Genomic DNA, 19,871 nt, shown 5'->3' with positions numbered 1-19,871 from the left:
ACTTTTACCAGGAGTCCTGGAAAAGTCCTACCCTAAAAGCCATCAGAGACCTCCCACCCCAAAACTTGCTGAGAACAGCCAGGGTCAAGTATCAGAGGGAGGTAAGAAAAGCTGGCTCTCACAGGGGCCTTTCCCCAGTACCTGATGAGACACAGAAGCATTCCAGAGGACAGCCCTGCACTTTTAAGAAGGTGCTGCCATAGGTTTTCCCCAGGCTCAAAACCAGAGACATTTTCTTCCTAACATCTCTTTTTTAAAATAATTACTGTCTGTAAATGTTCTTTGCCATCTCATCCAGCAGGAAATACTGACAGCAAAGAAGTTCACTACTTATGCAGGAGAAGCTGGTGGTATTAAAAAGTACAAGTCTCAATCTTCACAAGCCCTCCCTGTCAGATGGATCTTGGTTTCCCATCAATAAATCCAAAGTGCTGTCTTCTCAAATCAGTCTCTCTTCCTCCCTTTCCCTCCTCCCCTTTGCAAATTTGGAGAAGGAACCACAGGCTGCTGGTACAGTCCTTCGCAAGGAAAGGAGATACTTACATAAAATAAACAAGTCACCACCAACATCTTTCTGTAATATATCCCAAAGGTCCCCCGTCAGACATCCTCATACACACCCAGTCCTGTTCCTCGGGAGTTGGAGGCACAATTCATTTGAACAAATCCACAAAATCAGAGTAGTCTTTCATCCTCACCTCATGCCCAATTCCTTTTCCCACATGATTTGCATTTCCCGTGTTTTGCCCCATTAACATTTTATCGTGGAGCACAGAGAGAGCGTGTGAGCAGCTGGAGCCAGACAAAAACCCTGTGCATTCCAGCCAGGGAGGATGGACTGCACTTCAGCATAAGGAATTGCACAACCACAATATGATTATATCTAAATACCCATCACATTATTACAAGTGTACTTTGACTGTCCAGAGGTTCTCCAGCTGACTGGGAGCACAGAGATCTGCACATCATGGGGCAGAGAGGGGAAGAACCATATGGCACTTAAAGCACCTGCTGCTGTAGAGCTGCAGAACAAAGGGAGGAGGAAACACCCATCACCTTTATTGTTATTCCCTGGTAGCCATATAATGATCCTGTTCACTAATGAGCAGACAACTGAACCTCAGTAATGCACAGCCTAACACTTCAAATACCACCTCCCAGCAAGGAGCCTCCAGAGATTGCACATGAAACTCATATTTGAAGATAAAGGGGGAGGGGAAACTATGCAGTGAAAAACTGGAGGAAATCCAGAAAAGAGAAGGAAGAGAGACTGAAGACCTGATAGGAGAACAAACAAAAATACCTGGCAGAGCTAAGGAGGAGGTTTGAAAAGGAAAGTGGAGTGTTTAAATGGCAGAGAGGCTTAATGAAATAGATGTTCCTTCTGGGAGCACGAGCTTTAGCCTGATCAGAAAACACACTTTGCCCACAGCTTCATTAAAACTAGAACTGAGCTTTTAGAGGAATAAAATAAATCACAAGATTTGTCAGGAAACCAACAGAGCAACAAACTACAAGAAAACCCTATTTGTTTTCCAGTCCCAGCTGACTTTCTTTCCAGAGCATCTCCAGAGAAAACTCCTCATCCTATTCAAGTCAAGAAGACCATTCCAATACACATCACAAGGCCCTTTGGGCACTCAGCTTTGTGGAGCCAGGTGATCTCCAAGATAAAGCTCAGAGCTACTTGTTATATCTGTAAACTACTGTCATGAGGAAAATAAGGAAGCTTTGTTCTGGGAATAAACAGGATCAATTTTGCAGTGATGAACCTCAGCTGGAAGAAAGTAGTTTAGTGTTATTTTTTTCTAATGAAATATGCAGAAGAGAGTCACTCAATGGAAGAGTACCACAGGAATGGAAAGCAAAAACAAGTGTCCTCCACACCCTCATGTTAATCTAATGGCAAAAGGTTTAGGAAAATATTACAACATGCATGAAAAAAAGGACACTGAAAAAAAAAAAACAACTCCATTGCAGATTAAGCAATGTACAAGAACTAATACAGCAAAAATGTCAGAAACTCCAATATTAACCAACTTTGTAAAAACTTGCAAGCTCTTGCAGGATTAATGAGCTGTTCCATTCATGGAAGAACTCAACCCCAAATTCAAAGCAGTTTGCAGACCCCATGAAATCCAACCAACACAACAGAATCATATGAAGTTACCCCCAGACTTCCTTTTTAATATGCTCAGATGGCTCTCAACACATTCCAATATCTGCTGGCACAAGATCTGTATCTGTGCCACCAGAAATACATATATATTTATTAAACAAATTTATGATGGAGTGACTTAATCAACATTATACTCTAAACCTTTGTAAGAAATATCACCCGAGTTCCACATATTTATCCTTCTCCCTGCAGAATATGGAGCAAATAGGAACTGCAAAGCATATCTTAAATACTAACAAACTTAAGTACTATGGACCAAAAGGCAGAGACCCAAGTGACAGCCTCTATTGTCTTTGTTTTGCTTCACACCATATTTTGGTGCCCAAGACTGAAACCAAAAAGAACCACAGACTCAGGAGGAGGAGCAACACCTGGGGAGAGGCTTCCAGAGGATCTGAAGAGCCAGTGAAGGGAGGAGCAGAGCCCTGGGATAAGTAACAGCTGAATGAATGGAGCTGAGCCTCCCTTCTTCATCCTCCCTCCTTAAAACCAGCTGAGGGAGGGATTCAGACACAGCCCATCTTTGGGGCAGGGGGAGGTTTGGTGCTTGTTGATCGGTACCTAAACACAGCAAAAGCAACAATTCTGGTTTTATTTCAGATCCTCTTACCAATGAGAAATGTGTGCTCATCCTAATAGTCCCAACATCCTCCTCTTCAGGTTATGTCATGCACAAAATTGCTGCCAAGAGCTGGGCTTCATTTTCCCTTCCATTATTGCTGGGCTCCTCAGGAACACCAGGCTGCTGGCAGCACTTTGTTTTGTTGGGAAGAGAAAGCACCACATCGTTTATTCCAGAAGAGCAAAACACCATCACAGAGACATTTTTTTTTTAGCCACAATAGCTGCCCACAAAGTTGTCAGAAGCAACCTTTTTTCTCCCCGTTCACCTGCACCAGGAAATGATGAAGTGATGAACTTGCCGCAATAAATAGACGAGCACTCGCCTCTGCAGCTGAGAAATCCTCCCCAGCAACATGTGCAGCCTGTTGGCCCCCAGCCTGGCCTGATTAACAGCAACCCAGGGCTGCAGGTGCCTCACACTCTGGTTAATCAGGCACACACAGGTTGAACTCCTGCTGCACACTTGAGAGGGCATTAGCTGACATCAGCTGTGACACTCCCAGTCGAGTCTCTGTCTCCTAACCGAGCCTCTTCCGTTCTGAACAGCCCAGCTATTAAGAATCAAAAGACACACTAATTGTTAAGGGCCCAATCAGCAGGAAATTTCATTAGTTGCATAGATACAGGCTGTGCTCTTTACAGAGGCCAGGAGGGGGGGGAAAAATTCCCCAGGATTATTTAAGGAATATCTAAATGTTCCACAGGCACCTCTCTGAGTGGCCTTTCTGACCACACTCTGTGATTCACAGACATGAAGATCATTAATTCCTTCCCAAAAAGGCTTCCCATAAATAGATAGTGCAGGAATTTGGGATCATTAATTAAAGGTTTTCCCTGAGAAGCTCCAAGAGGAGCCTTTGGGCACCTGATTGCTTCTGCACAGGAGCAGGGGAGAGGAAAAGTAGGGGTTTAGGTGATGAATACCTCCACAGGGGATATGGCCAGTGGGTAAAGTCTGTTTGCAAGTGAGCAGAGATGCAGCCAGGAGACTTTGTGTCCTGTGGCTTCTGGGATTTTGGGTACAGAACCTCTGGTTGAGGGGCTCTGTGCCCCTATTTATTTCATTTCTAAAACAAAGCTGAATATAATTTTCTGCATTTATAAATTTTGCTAAAACCCATAAGAGGTCTTAAGGGGATGTATCTCTCCTAAAGCTTTTGTCTCATATGTTTTGTAGGGTATTTGGAAGCATTTCCTACTCCTACAAGAACTGGCCCTTTGGAACCAGGTAAGAAATTCTCTAACAAGTCAAGCTCTTCTGCTCCTCCGCATCTCTTATTTCATATGCATTAAATAATATTTTCTGCATTTCATCTGCCTATTCCTGTTCTCTGAGCGAGGAATGGGGCTTCAGTAATCCTTTTGAATTTTAGTTTCATTTAACTCTCCTACTCTGCTTAAGGGCTGGTGGGGTCACTTGGAGCTTTTAACCTCTCCTTCCTTCTTCCAGTCTCACATTGACAGGTACCATTCCCAAACTTGCATTTTCTTACTCTCCCCCAGCACATCACTCAGACTTACAGAGCAGCTCCCTGTTAATGTGCCCTTATTTCTGTTACTGATATAAGTGAAACATCCACAATTTTACTTGGTCTGTGCCCAGAAGATGCTGCTGGATCCATTTCTACAGAGATGCTCAACATGCTGTGAGATCCCTGGTGGAAGTTCTTGCTCCTTCCCCCAACTGCTTTAAAGCTGCACTGCAAAACATTCATGGGCAGGGAGCAGCCCAAAAGTTTGGAAGGCATCTGCTTGCCCTTGACCATTCTGACTGTTGCCACTGGAAAGTTCATTAGTAGAATTTTGCAAAGCTTTTTAAAAGCACATCAAGGCACTCTATAAGGAGATAGGTCATTTTAGGCTCTCAAGGTTTTTATTACCCATAAGCTGCTCAAGTAATAAAGCCACACTAGTCCCTTAAAGGAGTCTAAATCATGAAAATTTAACAAGAGAAGAAAGGAAGCCAATTTGAATTATTGGAGTTGCTTTTTCTTTTCAGTTTGCTATTCACATACAGGTTGGAGGCCCCAGCATCTGAAGTCATGCTCAGACTGACTTCAGGCATGGAATTCAGCACAACTAACAAACCAGACTGTCACTGAGAAATCCAGACCTTGGGACTGGATGGTATTTAAATTTTTTTTTAAAGTAGTAAAAATTGAAGCATAGCAAGGCAAATTCTCTGTGTAAATAGCTCCTCTGAAGTCAAAACCAATTTACAGGAAAAAGAAATATGGCTCATTGTTCTCTCTAATTCATGTTTTCATCCCTTACTGTCCCCAGACTTAGACTAATTATTCTCTCCAGCAGGTTGTCAAAAACCTTCCTATTTCCTCTTGCAATTACTGTTGTATATTTTGATAACTATCTTTTCTGAGCAAATCAGAGGCCCTGAGCTATTCATGCCCTGACACCTTGCAAGTTCTGTGTGGCAACAGGATGAATTTTTCTGAGAATAACAAAGTTCTCAGCAAGCAGCACCATGGCAATGAGCTCCAAGGAAGGTGCTCCATGCACCAAGTGATGCTGCACCTCATCTCTAATGGCCATTAAAAGTCCAGACCATCAGCAGCTAAAGCAGGTGGAGGTGGTCATTGACCCCTAACTCAGAGTTAAGACCTAAAAGCAAAGCTTGGGATTGTAGTAGCATTGTCCTCAATTTGTGTTGCAAACAATCCTAAGTATCTGGTGGGAAATGGATTTAACTCTTCTCTGATGGGAAAGAGAAGCCAAGTGGGGCAGGGTCCCTGGTCCCACCATGACTTCATGGATGTGCATATGCCATTACCATCCATGAGCAACTCAGTTCCTCAAGGACAGGTTAAGCCAACAGGATGAAATGCCTTCCCATCCTACCAATAGCCTGTTCTCCAGCAAACACTGGTTTGGGGCCATGCAGAAACTGCCACACCATTTCCCCTGGGCTTTACAGTTCTACATCTGCAAAGTTCTGACTAAGGAAGGGGATTGGTGAAAGGAATTCCTGTTTTCAGCAGGTTATTACATTACTCGGGCATAGAGGTGCCAGCATTATTGCAGCACGTTGGAATTTTTAGCTCTCCTGCTGAGCTCTACCCTGGCTGGGTTTTGTGTTACTTTTGAGTTTAAGAGCAGAGCCTTGCCCAGAGAAAGGGTCTGACTTACTCAAAAACTTCCCGAGTGATCAGAGGCAAAGGGGAGAGTAGAGGACAGCTCAAAAAAAAAAAAAAGGGTGAAAGCCCTTCCAGTGGAAAGGAGAAATAGTCAGCCAATTACACACAAAGAGAACCAAACACACTCCACAGTTTTCTTCAATTTTTCTTCATTTTTGTTCATTAGAGAAATTTTCACTCTGAAGCAGTAATTACTACAACAATCAAACACTGTTCTGTCCTTGACCAGGGCAAATGACATCTGGTAATGAAAGGTGTGTCTTGACACAGCAAACAGTTTGCAGGTAGCACAGCCTGATTATTTGGGTTAGTCTCACAGGCCCTTCTCCAGGTCACACACTGGATAAGGAGTGTGTTATCACCCTCCCCTCAGCAGCAGGGGACTGGGTCATACCATGCCCCTCACTGGGGACCCACCAACAGGACTGGGGATGGAGAGCTCCAGGTCCTTCCCAGGGGGTGCTGCGTAAACACAGATGAGAGAGGGAGCAAATAACTCCCTCTGCCCCAGGAATAACTTAAGGTCACCACAGTTCCTCCAGTGGGCTGAGCCAGAGGGACAGAAGCAGCCTGCTGTGCCACGGGGATGCAGTGGGAGCCCATGGAGGAAGCTCCAAGCCTGGCTGAAAGCTGCAGGCCATGCTACATCCCACCACACTCACTATTCCATTAACTGCCTGCTGCCCTGGGAGCACAGCACAGAACCCAAGTTTCACCAACAACAGAGGAGCTTTCCAACTCAAAATGAAGAGTACTTAAGCTCTATGTTAGAACTAAAGATGCCTTTATCTCACAAAATAGAAATACTTTGTGTGCTTGCTAGGACTTTCCACCCCTGCCACCTACCCTGTGTTTGTACTGCTGTCAATTATTTATATTCAGGTTTTGCTGTTGAAAAACCCCAGACAAACATAATTTTCCCCACAATGTTTGACCTGCTTCAAAAACAGGACAGGAAAGCAGTTGATGGACCCGGTGTGCTCATTCCCTTCACACTGGGGCTGCTGTTCCCACACTAACTGTGGGTTGCTCCCTGATTGCATCATTTGTTTTTTTTGGGAGTGCTGCAGCCCCCAGCCAGAGCCTCGTGTGGTGGTGTAAGGCTGATGGGCATAGCATCACCAGAGCCAAGGAATGAGCAGGGGTGAGCCCTCTGCACCACCCAAAAACACCTCAGCACAGACCTCCCAGAGGTTCCAGTGGATAAAGGGAGCTGCAGCCCTGTACTGATAAATAAGAGAGTCAAGGACTGAGCCCTAATGCCAAATTAGGGCTCAAGCCCCTGCTGCTTGGGACTATCCCCTCCTATGGGAGATTTGTTTTGGAGAGACCCACATCAAAATACCCAAAGAGGTACCTGAGTGTGAAACAACAGATCTGTAGCCAGCTGTTCATGCAAAAACAAACACACTGCAGCACACCCGTGGCTGCTGGAGATGGGTGATGCTCAAGGGGAAGAGGCACAAGGCAGGAACACAGACATGGTTTTGGTACCTGGTGCAGCAGCACCTTCTGCTCAGGCTTTGACCAACTCCCTTCACCACTTGGCTCTCCGAAGGTAAAGTGGAGAAAATGAAACACTTCCTTTCTCACACAGGGAAACCATCAGGAAAAATGTAACTATTATTACAAGGCTGAATACTACAAAGTTTGAAAGCCTATAATTATTTTTAAAAAGCTCATTTTTTGAGGCTAAAATGGGATTTCAAAAGTATTAGTGTATAAAAGGAAAGAGCCCTTGTGTGTCATTATTTTAATCCACTTCCCAGCTTAAGGTGATGCCAACATCCCTCCTGAAAGCAGTGCCCTGGCACACAGCAGTTCCTGCTGCTGCAAGGCTCTGTAAGCCCTTGGGTAGGTCACACTCATCATGTGCTGGTCAGTGCAAGCATACACACAAATGGCAACTTTTGCTTGCCAAAAGGCTGGTGAAAGATCAAAATATATGCAAATAAAACAGATTGCCACGTAAGCTTTCATGGAAGTGTCGACCCCAAAGCTTTTGGAAACAAGCAGATAAAAATCAAGATATTCAGTCCAAGGGAACACCCCTCAGGTGGTCACTCACAGACCACAAATAATCATCAGCACAGCCCAAGGAGAGCAGGCTCCAAAAGCAGCTTCTCCACAGGTCTCTGGCAGAATTCCAGGGGAAAAGTTGGCAGAGTTGGCTTGCCTTTCCAAGCCTTAGTCAGTGCTGTGAACCTCCTTCATCTTCAGGAACACAAAGGTCACCCAAACACTCTTTCATAAAGTAAGTGCAAAGTGCCAAGTCCTAAACTGTGACATAATTAATTTCATTAGGTGGAATGTATTTACTCTGGGGGAATGGTGTGTTGTGTTTCTTCTGAATAAGGGAAAAATTAATCCAAATTAAAAAAAAGAGAAAATGCAACAAGTCCTCCTTTAAAGTTAATTGACTGATGTGATCACCTCAGAATGTTACACCTCAGCCTAAAAGGGGACCTTTCTAGAGAATGAGTCATTTTAATTAAGGATATTAATTCCACTATTCTCATTTAATGCCCTTTTTCTTTTTTACCCCTAAGAAATGCATTTCAGTTTCAAAGGAACAGCTGAGTGACAGCCTTTGTTTAACCTTTCCCATCCAGGCCATTGGTGACTGTGCCTTGGAGAGGACCTTGCTGACCAGCAGCTGCTTGGGAGGTCATAAGGAGATGACAAATTTGGTCTTACCAAACATCTTTTACACCTGGTCCACAGACACCTTTCCTAGAATCAAGCATGGCTGATTTCAGTGGCTGCAAAAATAACCCCTGATTCTTCCTGTCCCTGTTTTGAGTCTGGTCCTGCCCATACACGTGTCTGATGAGGGATGGGAGATCCCATGGAAAACCTCCCTGATCATTCCCGGGGCAGGGATTAAAGCAGATCAAATAGTCATCTCTGCAAACTAGATAAACCAATATCAGAATTCGGAGTATTTGGGGAGGAGAATGAAAAAAGGTAGAGGTTAGTGACAGGTAACAAATAGAAGTGATCAGCAGGTCATTTCCTCTCCTCTCCCCAAAGCGCAGTTTACAGCCTTCTTTTCAGGCATCTCTAATGCAAGAAGAATTTCACTAAGGAACCAGCAGTTTGTTTCAAAGCTCAATCTAACTCATCAACTGGCCCAAGTGCCTGATGTCAGATGAACTGTGGCAATCCGCATTTTTGCACGTTGAGCACAACTCTGAAGAGCTCTGTGCCAACCAGTCAGGAAACAAACTGAACGGGAAGAAAAGCAGTGTGCAAGAAACCTCCCATCTGCCAGGGGCTTCCAGGCCCACAAGGACACAAAGGAAGCTGCTTTGCTGCTGCAGAGTTAAGAACAGGAGGGCACCTGCTGTGAGTGGTGTTCCAGGAACAATGGCATTCTGTGGCTGTGGTCTGTAAGCCAAGAGTGTGAGTCACTCCTCAGTCACACCTCACCTGGCTGAGGACTATGAGCATCAGTTCTCCCTCCCCCTGCTCATGTCCTGCTTAATATAAGTGCCTGTCCAAAAGTAGAGATAGCATAGAGAGCATCATTCTTACTAAAGGACAGCTACTGCCTTTGACAGATGCATTCCACCAGAGCAACAGTGAATCACAGAGAAGCCTTTTAAAGGTAAGTGGAACTGCCACCCCCCTCACCACCTCCAAAATTCAGGGAAAACACAAAGGACCAAAGAACACTGAATTCCTTAAAAGCACTCCACCATACAGCTGCTGTAGAGCAAGGACTATTTTTTTTTCAAAGCAGAAACTTCTAGGAAAGATGGACATTGAAAGACATTTTAGAATTGTTTTCATAGGAAAAAAGATATCCAGACTCGGAAGAGCTGCTGATTTAAGTTCAGATGTAATTTTATGTCACTTAAATTTAGTCTTTGTAAGTAGCTCTACTTGATTGATTTTTACTTCTTTCTGAATGCAAGCAGTCAGCTCACAGGTCAGCAGACACAGGTAGTGTGGCATCAAGGGCTGGTGTTGACAGGGGTGGAGGCAGCAATTAAGGACTTTAATTTGCTATACATCAACAAAAACAAGTATTGATGAGAAAATACATCACTACTATATTTTTTCAATATTATCTTGCTTTCCTGTGCTAATGTCCACACCACTCAGTCTCCATGTGGTGCTTCCCCAGCAGAGTGTGACATGCTGGTGGGATGCCTTGAACAGATAAAGGCCTCTCCACAGCTTGTATTGACTGAAGCTGCACAAGAGACACTGGAGATAAGCAGTTCTGAGTCCAGTGGGCAGGGAACTGTTCAGAGAGTGGAGCAAAAACATGCCTGAACTCCCAGAGGGCCACGAGTGGTCACAAATCGAAGCAGAGTTGAGTTACATTTTCAGCCACAGCAAAGAAGTGACTTTGAGCAAAAGCACAAAACAAACTAAAAAAACCCACATTTACAGCAAAGCCATTTGGGCAGAAAAAAACCCCAACTTCTCAGCTGCTCCTCCAGCGCTTGAGAGCACTTAAAATCCTGCCCAGACGTTCCAGAGACCCTCAGAAATCCCAAAAGCCTGAATGGAAACAACATCCTCAAACCCACGACAGAAAGCTCTTCCACTGCTCGAACCAGCACCTGCCAGAAGGAAAGGGATTTCCTGCAGAGAGGAGAGAACCACCACAACTTTGGGGTTGTGAGGAGCTAAAGCACAGCTATGGGGCTACAGGAAAAAAAAGAGCAAAGAAAGGAAGTAGTTTCTGGTAGAGCAGCAGCCTCTCCCTCCACACCAGCAGTCTCCACTCACTGAGACACAGGCAGACTGTGGAATTCCTCCTGGCTGCCCCACTCCAGCCTGAGCTGCCCAGTTTAAGTAGGTTTTGAGGCCAAAAAGGTGGTGTTTTCATGGCAACATAACTACTAGGCAATAGCAATCTTGCTGTTAAATCCTGGTGGAGTAATGGCAGCTGGAGAGGATTTCCTCTGCTGCTTTGTCAGTAAAACACCAGTTTCCAGTAATATAGGGGTTTTAAGACAGATTTTGCCATTCTGCAGAGTAAAGACCCTGTTTTTATGACTGTCAAAGGTAAACCTGCAGAGCAACTGTTCTTTGAGATGTAGCACAAAGACATGGCTTTCAGAAGAATTAAAGTAACACTCATTTGGCAACCCCAGCATTACATTCCTTCCTACCTGTGAGCTTCCTTCTCCCAACCCCATGCTCATTCCTTCCAGCCACATCCTTTGCTCTTGCCATCACTGAAGTCAATGTTATTAACTTGAAGACTAAAGCAGGGTACATTTTAAGCCCAAACTCCCCAAAACAGAGTCCCTGTCTTAGTTCCAGCATTGACAATGATGATGAAGGTGAGTTTGCCCTGCACAGAAAATAGTCCATAATAAGGCTTGGGAATTTCAAGGCTTCAAATCAACCCTATGAATAATACATTAACATTAAGTAAGAGTATTAATTCCTAAGTTAAGATAGGAGGAAATTGCACCCTGTTCATATAACACACATGGCCACAAAGAACAGTGGCAATACTTACAGGTAATAAAACACACTCACAATTTGAAAACAGCTGCACAAACCACTATTGGAACTGTTTCTCTCAAAGTATTTTTCCTTCTATGGAAATAATTTTGCCTCTGATGGTGATGTCTCTCTGCTAGACAATTGCATTTCAAGGCTTCACGAGCTGAGAGAGGCACCAGCCCTTCTCCCTCACCCACTGCAGCAGCCAGAGCCCCTCTGCAGGGTAGAAAAGGGCTGGTTTTCACTCCACAAAACAGAGGTGACTTCAGGGGGCACAAGCCCCAAGAAGAAGGCCCAGAGAAATGTCAGAAGCACCAGCAGTTTTGGGGAAAACTCAGAGGCCTGTGATGTGTGTTGGGTGGGAGATAAGCAGAGACAACATGGAGCAACCTTGGATGCCCAGATGAGAAGATCCCAGAAATTCACAGTATTAAGCTCAACACAGCCCAGGAGCCCATTCTCCCACAGAAACATGGCAGCATATTTTGGAAGTTTGTACCACATCCAGCCTCCAGAATGCCTGTGGAGAGCACTTTTTAGGGAAAATAACCTTGACATTCAGCAAACCACCTGAGTGATGGGAATGCCCTCCCAGGCTCCCAACACAGATTCATCTCCCCCTCTCCCCCAGTCAAAGATTTTTCTCATCTCCCCCAGTCAAAGATTTTTCTCATCACCCCATTTCTCCTGAGTTAACAATGACACTCAGTGGTCAGGAGGATTCCCTGCAGTCTATACTCATGCTCCAGCATCCAACAGTTAATATTCATTATATACTGCACACAGCAAATGTCCTCTCTGAGTTTCAGGATCCTAAGGCAGGGCTTAAGCTATACAGAAAGATCAGGAAGGAAAGGCTTAAGAAAAAGGTGAAACTGTAACCTCTTTTCCAATTTGTGCAGTGACCTGGGAAAAATTTTCCATTGATCCAAATCCAGGCTATTAAAAAAAAAAAAAAAAAAGCAGACCAGGAGGCAGAGGCAGCTCTAGATCAAATTATTAAATAGAGAACATGTAGTCAGAGCAAGTCACAGTGCTACCAAAGAGATCCAAACCACAAGCTAAAGAGTGAGGTACTTATAATGGGAAACTTTTGTTCTGTTCTCCTCTCCCACCCCCAAGGATGGATGCAAAACAACTGCACAAAGTACAGCTCAAAACTCTGCCTCTGGAGCTTGGTCCTCTTGCTTTCTTGACACAATAGAATTTCTCCTGTGTTTTAGTTCTGATAAGTCACAGTGTGATGGATAACCAGGAGAGGATCAAAAGAAAATGCTATTGTGCGTGGACATGATGAATAATTAGAGTCCATTTCCAAACAGCATTTAATCAGCAGATTTGAAGGACTCCTATGTCTCCAGCATTTGTTGGATGCCTTTCAGTTTTGACCGAGACACAATACAGCTTTCAATGAATTAAATGTTTGATTTACAATGTTCCTGTGCTGAAAGAAAAACAAGCAATTAGATATCACACTTCAGCCACTGTAACGTTTTGTGTATCCTAGATTCTCTTTCTTAGTAATTATCCCCTTCCCTATAGTGCTATGCTTATTATTTTCCAGGAAACAGTCTGACACTTCTTTCAATATATCTGGACTGTAACTTAGGCAAATGCACAAAAAGCAGGAATTATTCTTTCAAATTATTTTACAATGTAAAGCCCAGACAATTAATCTTAAGTGTATTCACACACTGGCAGAATCCTAAGGCATGTATTTTACTCTTTCTAACAATAATAATTCTGTTCTTTTAAGATTGTTCGCTTCTCTAGAACATTAATGTGCCACAAAGAAAAAGCGTTTCCACCTCATTTATTTGCAAAGGGAATTCATTTCAGTCTTAGACAGGGTTCTGTTTTTTCTCTTACCATTGTGGCTTAACTGTTTTCCATCATTCCAGTGAAAGCATCAGTAAGATCTACCTTATTATTAAACATTATTACAGCTGCCAATTCAAGCACTGAAGAGACAGGAAATGCAAGAATTCACATTTGGCTCCCAGCATGTATACATTAAGATACTAACTCTATAATAAGATCTGCCTCCGAGTTCTCTGAATTTTTTATGCTCAGAACTGCACCCACTGAGCATAATTTAGGCTCCCTAAAGGCACCCCTGGCAATGCCAGCATCCTACAGGCACCTTCAGGGACTAACCCGACTGCACTCAGCAGTTGGGAATGTCCACCACGGACTACTGCTGCAGGAACATCAGCAAACAAGACACCAGCATATCAAACAGAGCCCTTAAAATAAGGAACTGAAAAGCATTTGGAAAAGCCATCCTTTAAGCAACTTCCTCAGCATCTCATCAGAAGTCAGTATAATTTGGAGGGGAACTGAACCAGCACAGGGGCTCCCTGCAATGAAGCACCCTGAGGTCACCGTGCAGGGACATCCCATGTGCCATCTAGCCCATGGTAAGAGCTACAGAACACTCAAATACATTTAAGGACAGAATTTTAGGGGCTAAGGTTGAAGAAGTCTCCTCTGGGTTGCACGTACTCAGAATAAACAAGCCCAGTTCAGCACTGAAGAGCAGATTGCAATGCCCTCACAGCCTTTCTTAGCTAAAGGCATTTCATAATTAGCTCCATGTCTTTAAGATGAACAGCAACACAGAAATTAGCACCCTTTAGCCTTGCCCTTCCTCCTTATTTATCATTCTAAATTAAAATGCTCCAGACAGAGGATGCTACCTCCCATAAAACACTAATCAGATTCACTGACAAAAAAAAAATGAATTCTGATTATTAAACAGACATTTAAATTACAACTCAGAAGGACTCCAGCTGCCAAAATAAGAGAACTCAATTTTGCAAAGCTCTGACACAATAACATAAATCCCTGCCAGATTAATCAGCTCGGGAAGCCAGCGAAGTGACCCCAAGTGTGACTGACACCCCCAGAACTCAGCTCCCCTTGAAAGACTCCTGCAGGACTGGCACCAGTCAGGAATTACACTTAGAGAGGAGCTCAGCTTTTAACAAACATTCACTGGTGGAATGCCCTGCCCATAAACCCACTGCCTCAGTGACACAGGACATAGCAGCCAAGAAGGTCACTTTATTTACATGGCAAGTGCTGAGCATTTAATTAAGCTGCAAGACCATCCTATGCAGTAATTACAGGCTACTTGCCAGCTAATTATTTCTTCCCTTTCCCCATCCTCAAGCCTGCAGCTGCTACATAACAGTGATCACACTCTGACTTTATTCAAACAACCTACAGTAAACACACAGTTAACCAAGAAGTCCAGTTAGTAAATAATAGCTGCTATAAATATTAATAGCAGCTATATTTGCATATTGCTGGGAAAATTATTTACTTACTAAGACCTAGGGGGCTGTTGGAAAGCAAATGAAGGTTTGTCAGAGATTAAACTCATTACAGGACTTCCTTAGCCAAGGTAACCCAGCAAATAGTTGCCTCAAGCTCCAAAACCTCCTGTGCAGGTATTCCATGATGTGCCAGATCTTGGGGAACCCACACCTCAGCCAGGTGATTACAACAGAAAAACCCAACCTTCAGAACAATAGAAGCAGGAATGCTCCTAAATCTCCTGATCTCTTCCCCCACCAGCCCTGATGCACAACAGAGCTTTTATCCAAAGCCCAAGCTCCACCATACAACCAGGATGTGGGGGGAAATTCTCTCCCACACCACCTTTTTCAGAGGCCCAATTCATGCCCTGAAAATATATCAAATTTAACCCCCTCCCTTCTAAATTATTTTTGAAGGCTGCATTTTGGGATCTTGCGTCACATCCGAGCGAAAATAAAGGATAAGCAGAAAATAAGAGATCATCAAAATAGGAACTGTAAGTGCTGAAGAGGTAAGAAAGGCATATTTTGTAACAGGATAATAAAAAGAATTTATTCCTGACATTTTAACTGGAGAAAACAAAGCACTTCACAACAGTGATAAACATTATAATTCTGTTTACAGCAAAGAGACTGAGGCACAGCAAAGAATTTATCCAAAATCCCACAAGGCAGTAACAGCATCAAGAATTGCATCAACCTCCCAGCAGCGACTCCGGTGCTCCCACCCAACCCTGCCTCATCCAAGGACATCAAACAGCTGAGAGGCGACTAGAAAAACTGAAACACGGGGAATGAGGAGGCATAAAAGGGAGATTTGTATTGTTCAGTTACCCTGCATGACACTGAGCTCTGCCAGCTTTAAATAACTGCAGTAGGTACGTCTTCATCAGAGCTATTCAGAACAAGATGAATCAAGCCCAAGAAGTGCCTTTTTCCTGCCCTCATTTTCAGTGCAAGTTACCTGAGCAGTCACACTGACGCACACACTGACCCTGCAAGTGGTGGAACTTCATGGGTGAGTTTTGTGCCAGACCTCTGTGTTTTTCCCTGGGCTATAACTACACCAAGACAATGACTACAGCTCTCAAAGTCATCCCTATTGAGACAGAACTGGGCAAGGATTTGTCCAAACTCTAACTCTTAGATGTTCATGTTAGATACAAAAGGTATCCCTCTTCGTATGAAAAATCTCGTTGCTATAGATGGAAAAAAAAAAATATCCTATTTTTCTGGTTTCTATCAACCAAGGTCTCTTTTTGAAGTAAAGTGTTGAAAAGAGACACTTTTCAGCCAAATGCTACAAAAGCTCATATTTGGCAAAGAACATCCTGCTCTTAGTTCTCTGAGAAGCTACAAGGGGTTGGGGATATGGATTGTCTTTAAAAGTAAAAACATCCATCAGAAATCAACAGCCCACATTCAGGTAAGTGCCACGTGCTGTCACCCCACAGCAATGCACTGGGAAGGAGAGTGGGACAGAGATGGGCTGGAGGTGGCACTCACTGCAGGTTCATAGCACATCCAGGCAGGACACTCACTTGTCTGAGGTCCAGAGCATGGCCTTGGTTACAAAAAATTCAACTTCTTCTCCATAGGCAACAATCTGTCCTTCAGTCTCTTCTTTTCAGTGCAGCAATGTGGCCATTTAAAAAAACTAAATAAAATATATATATATATATGCAAGACCATCTAAGCATTAAAAGCTCTTTGTTTTGACACACAAACACAAAGCTGTGTGGAGCACTGCAAGCTTACACCTATCCAGAATCCCACACAGCCAAAGCACCCTCGGGCAGGTCAGGGGTGTCCTGCCAGCCAATGTCACCGAGGAGTCAAACACTGACACCCTCACAAACAAGTGACTCATCTCCCAGGCATCGCTGAGCTCCAGTTGCTCCAACATCATCACCCCAGAGCCTGCCAGAACATGTGAACTGGCTCGATACAAAGATGATTTCAAGACATTTCTGAACCATCCAAGACTGCTTGCACACCCAGAAGCTCAGTGAAGTATCACTTTACTTTTTCCTTGGGATCACACTGATTAAACTGTCTAATCCCACCCAAGGGAAAAGCTGTTCACACGAGTGGTTCCAGCCGTGGCAACTGCCCAGATGATTATTTCACTGGGGCACTGAGACCATCTGGATGCTGAAGATGTGGTCCAGGCTGACCCAAATTTGGCAGCACGTCCAGCTGCCACAAACCTTCCCCAGCTCAGCTTCCTCGAGACACTGGCAGCGTCCCCACGGTTTTGTCACATCCAGGTCTGGGCTGATCATTCCTGGACACCCTTCCCCTGTCACACAAACTTAATGCCAGGTTTTTTGTAATTTGTAGGAAAAAAAATCTCTAGTGGGATTGCAGGGATTTGAGGCAACAAGTACAATTCAGTGAGGAAGCAAACATGGGCACAGCTTTATGGCCAAAACAGTGACAGCTTTTGCTGTGGAACAACCATTAAGCCCAGAAAGAGTTAATTACAGCTGAACTTCCTCACTGCCTCAAACCTGTAAAGTAAATAACAGACTTTGTGCACTGAGGCATCTCCTGTTACCAGCCTGGAGGGGATTTATATCCTTGAGTTAAGCCATAAGAAGACATGCTTATGTAAAAGAACAGTGTACATGGCCCCAAAGGGCTGCAGGCACTGCTCTAATGCTTCATAAAATTCCAGGCTATGGGGCACTTAGTATTTACACTCTCCTACTCACTACTTTCAAGACTTCCTGGGATTTTAGCATAGCACTGTTGCATTGTCATTAAAAAAAAATCCAAATGTCATTTCTTGCCATGTTGGCAGGTGACTTCATTACTTTGTCCAAACTAAAAAGCAATAACGTGTCATGTTCCTGTTCATTGCCTTTGTCATCTATATGAAATTTGTTTTGTTAAATAAGGGCTGAAAACCACTGCAATCCAGAAGTGGCTGCAGGGCCAACCTCACAGCCACCTGATGTGCCCTCGTTGCCCTGGGATGTGTTGTCATTTCACTGATTCAGACAAGCAGAAAGCACAAGGCGTAGCTGCTGCAGCACCTCAGGCTCCAAAAACCTGCAGCTCCTCCTGGGCAAAGTGCTCCTGGCTGCTGATCCACCAGTGCTGGCTCCCAGAGCACCCACCAAAACACCTCACACAACGTCTTCTTGTGGTTAAGATGGACTGAATTTGGAAACAATGTGCTTTCAAATGAATCTATGTAGCCCAGTAAAACACTGATGTTATTAGGGCAGCTGCATAACAGACCAAGAACCTCGATTTTAACATTGATGGGGGTCAAGCTTCAGGGTATTTTACCTCTGCAACTGTTCAGTCTTTGACCTCTGAACCCAGTTTTCTCTCTAAATCCCACAACTCTTGTGCTATACAGAGATAAATGACCAAAATAACAGATCTGGAGACCTTGTCTTGGCCATCACCCAGCAAGGGATGAACAAGGGGCACCTGCTCTGCCTCAAGCATCCCCCCTGCCCTTGGCTGTCCCAGGGCCAGGTTCAGCAGCATCCACGTGGCAGCAAGCCCAGATCAGCTCCACATTTACAAACCCACATCAGTCATCTGGGGAAGGATCTCCAAGGGCTAAATGTCATGATGAAAAAGTCTTTGGTATTCATCCAAAACCAAAACAAATCGGTCTCACTCAAGCCAGGACACCTCACCCTTGAATTCCCTCCAGGCAAGATCAGCAGCAGATGACAGTGTCATGCCTTATAAATGTCACAGAGCAGGGCCAAAACTGCTCCTGCCTTCACTGAGGGAAGAGAGGCTGTTGTGCTCCTCTGCCCTGGCCTCCCGTGTTACACAAACCAGGGAGCTCACCAGGAGTCACTCCAGGTGAAAACTGTCAGGAATTATCCCTTTGCTACTCCAAAAAGCTTATTTTTCCAAGCTGCTTTCCTTTGGAAAAGGTTGCTTTATTCATACCAATTAAGCATTCTTTTTTGCATCCCTCTGGAGTTTCAAAAACCAGCATTTAATGCTGATGGGAGAGAGGATAAAAGAGTCAGGATTTTTTAATCGTGTCTTGGCTGAAGAGCCCAAAAAATGAACTGCTAGAACACCTGTGGCTTTAGGATATTCCTCTGCAGTGGGAGGGTTGTAGTTGGAGTGGCACAGCTGAAGAAGGAAACCTGCAGTCTGTCTGGGCAAGCAGGAACAGATCAACAAGCCAGGGTGGAACCCCATCATGTGATGGGACAATCCACTTCCAGACACTGGAGAAGAACTGGATGACCTCAGCAGTCCCTTCCAACTTTACCCACGCTGTGAAATCCTTTCTGCTGCTCTTCAGGTGCTCTCCAGCTGACCTGAGACCCCTCTCCAGGCATCTCTTACTGGCACTGGCATCAAACTAGTAGGAGTGGGATGGATTAAGGTTCCTGTTCCCTGGCAACTTCAAATTAAAGTCCTCTTAGTGTGTTAATTAAAAAAGGTGATATGTGTTTTTAAATGAAAACCACAGGGAAACTGTGCAGGGTACCTTTTTTTTTTTAAAGGTCTGAAGCCAATCAAAATTACATCCTTTATAAATGCACATGACTCATTCAGGCATCTTTGTTGAAATGGTGGATTTCTTTCCACTAATTTAATAGCTGAATGAGTTTATCATGAAAAAAAACAAACCACCATCATTGATATTCACACAGAGAAACAGAGAGATTTCATAAAGTCTACTTGCATTTGACATTTCTCACAGCTTCAAACGATGAGTACTCATTCCATGGGACTGTTTGTTCCTGGAAAATGCAGCCCCAGCTCAACTTCATCTATCAGTTCGTCTAGAACAAACATTTTGTACTTGCAAACAACATCCTAATTGGCTAAATGAAAAAAGCAGAACATTCACTCCACATAATTGATGGGGATGCATTTTCTGTTCCTCCTACCACATTTCCAAGGATGTACAGTAGGATGAGGAAAAAAATACTTGAACACATCAATAAATCCCAAAGTAGTCACAGTTTTCATGCCTGGATCTTCACCCAGGTACTGATGAAACCTGACTTTTCTTCTGGCATGAGCAGAGTACGTGTCTAGACGGACCCAGGCTGTGAATCAGAGCACTGTCACTGGACTCGTGGGACTCTCCAAACTGAGTTATGATTTAATGCACAT

The sequence above is a fragment of the Lepidothrix coronata genome, unplaced genomic scaffold, assembly GCF_001604755.1.
Source record: "Lepidothrix coronata isolate B3197 unplaced genomic scaffold, Lepidothrix_coronata-1.0 Scaffold242, whole genome shotgun sequence".
NCBI lineage: Eukaryota > Metazoa > Chordata > Aves > Passeriformes > Pipridae > Lepidothrix > Lepidothrix coronata.
The sequence above is the reverse complement of the archived record's forward strand: the minus strand, read 5'-3'. Positions refer to the sequence as shown.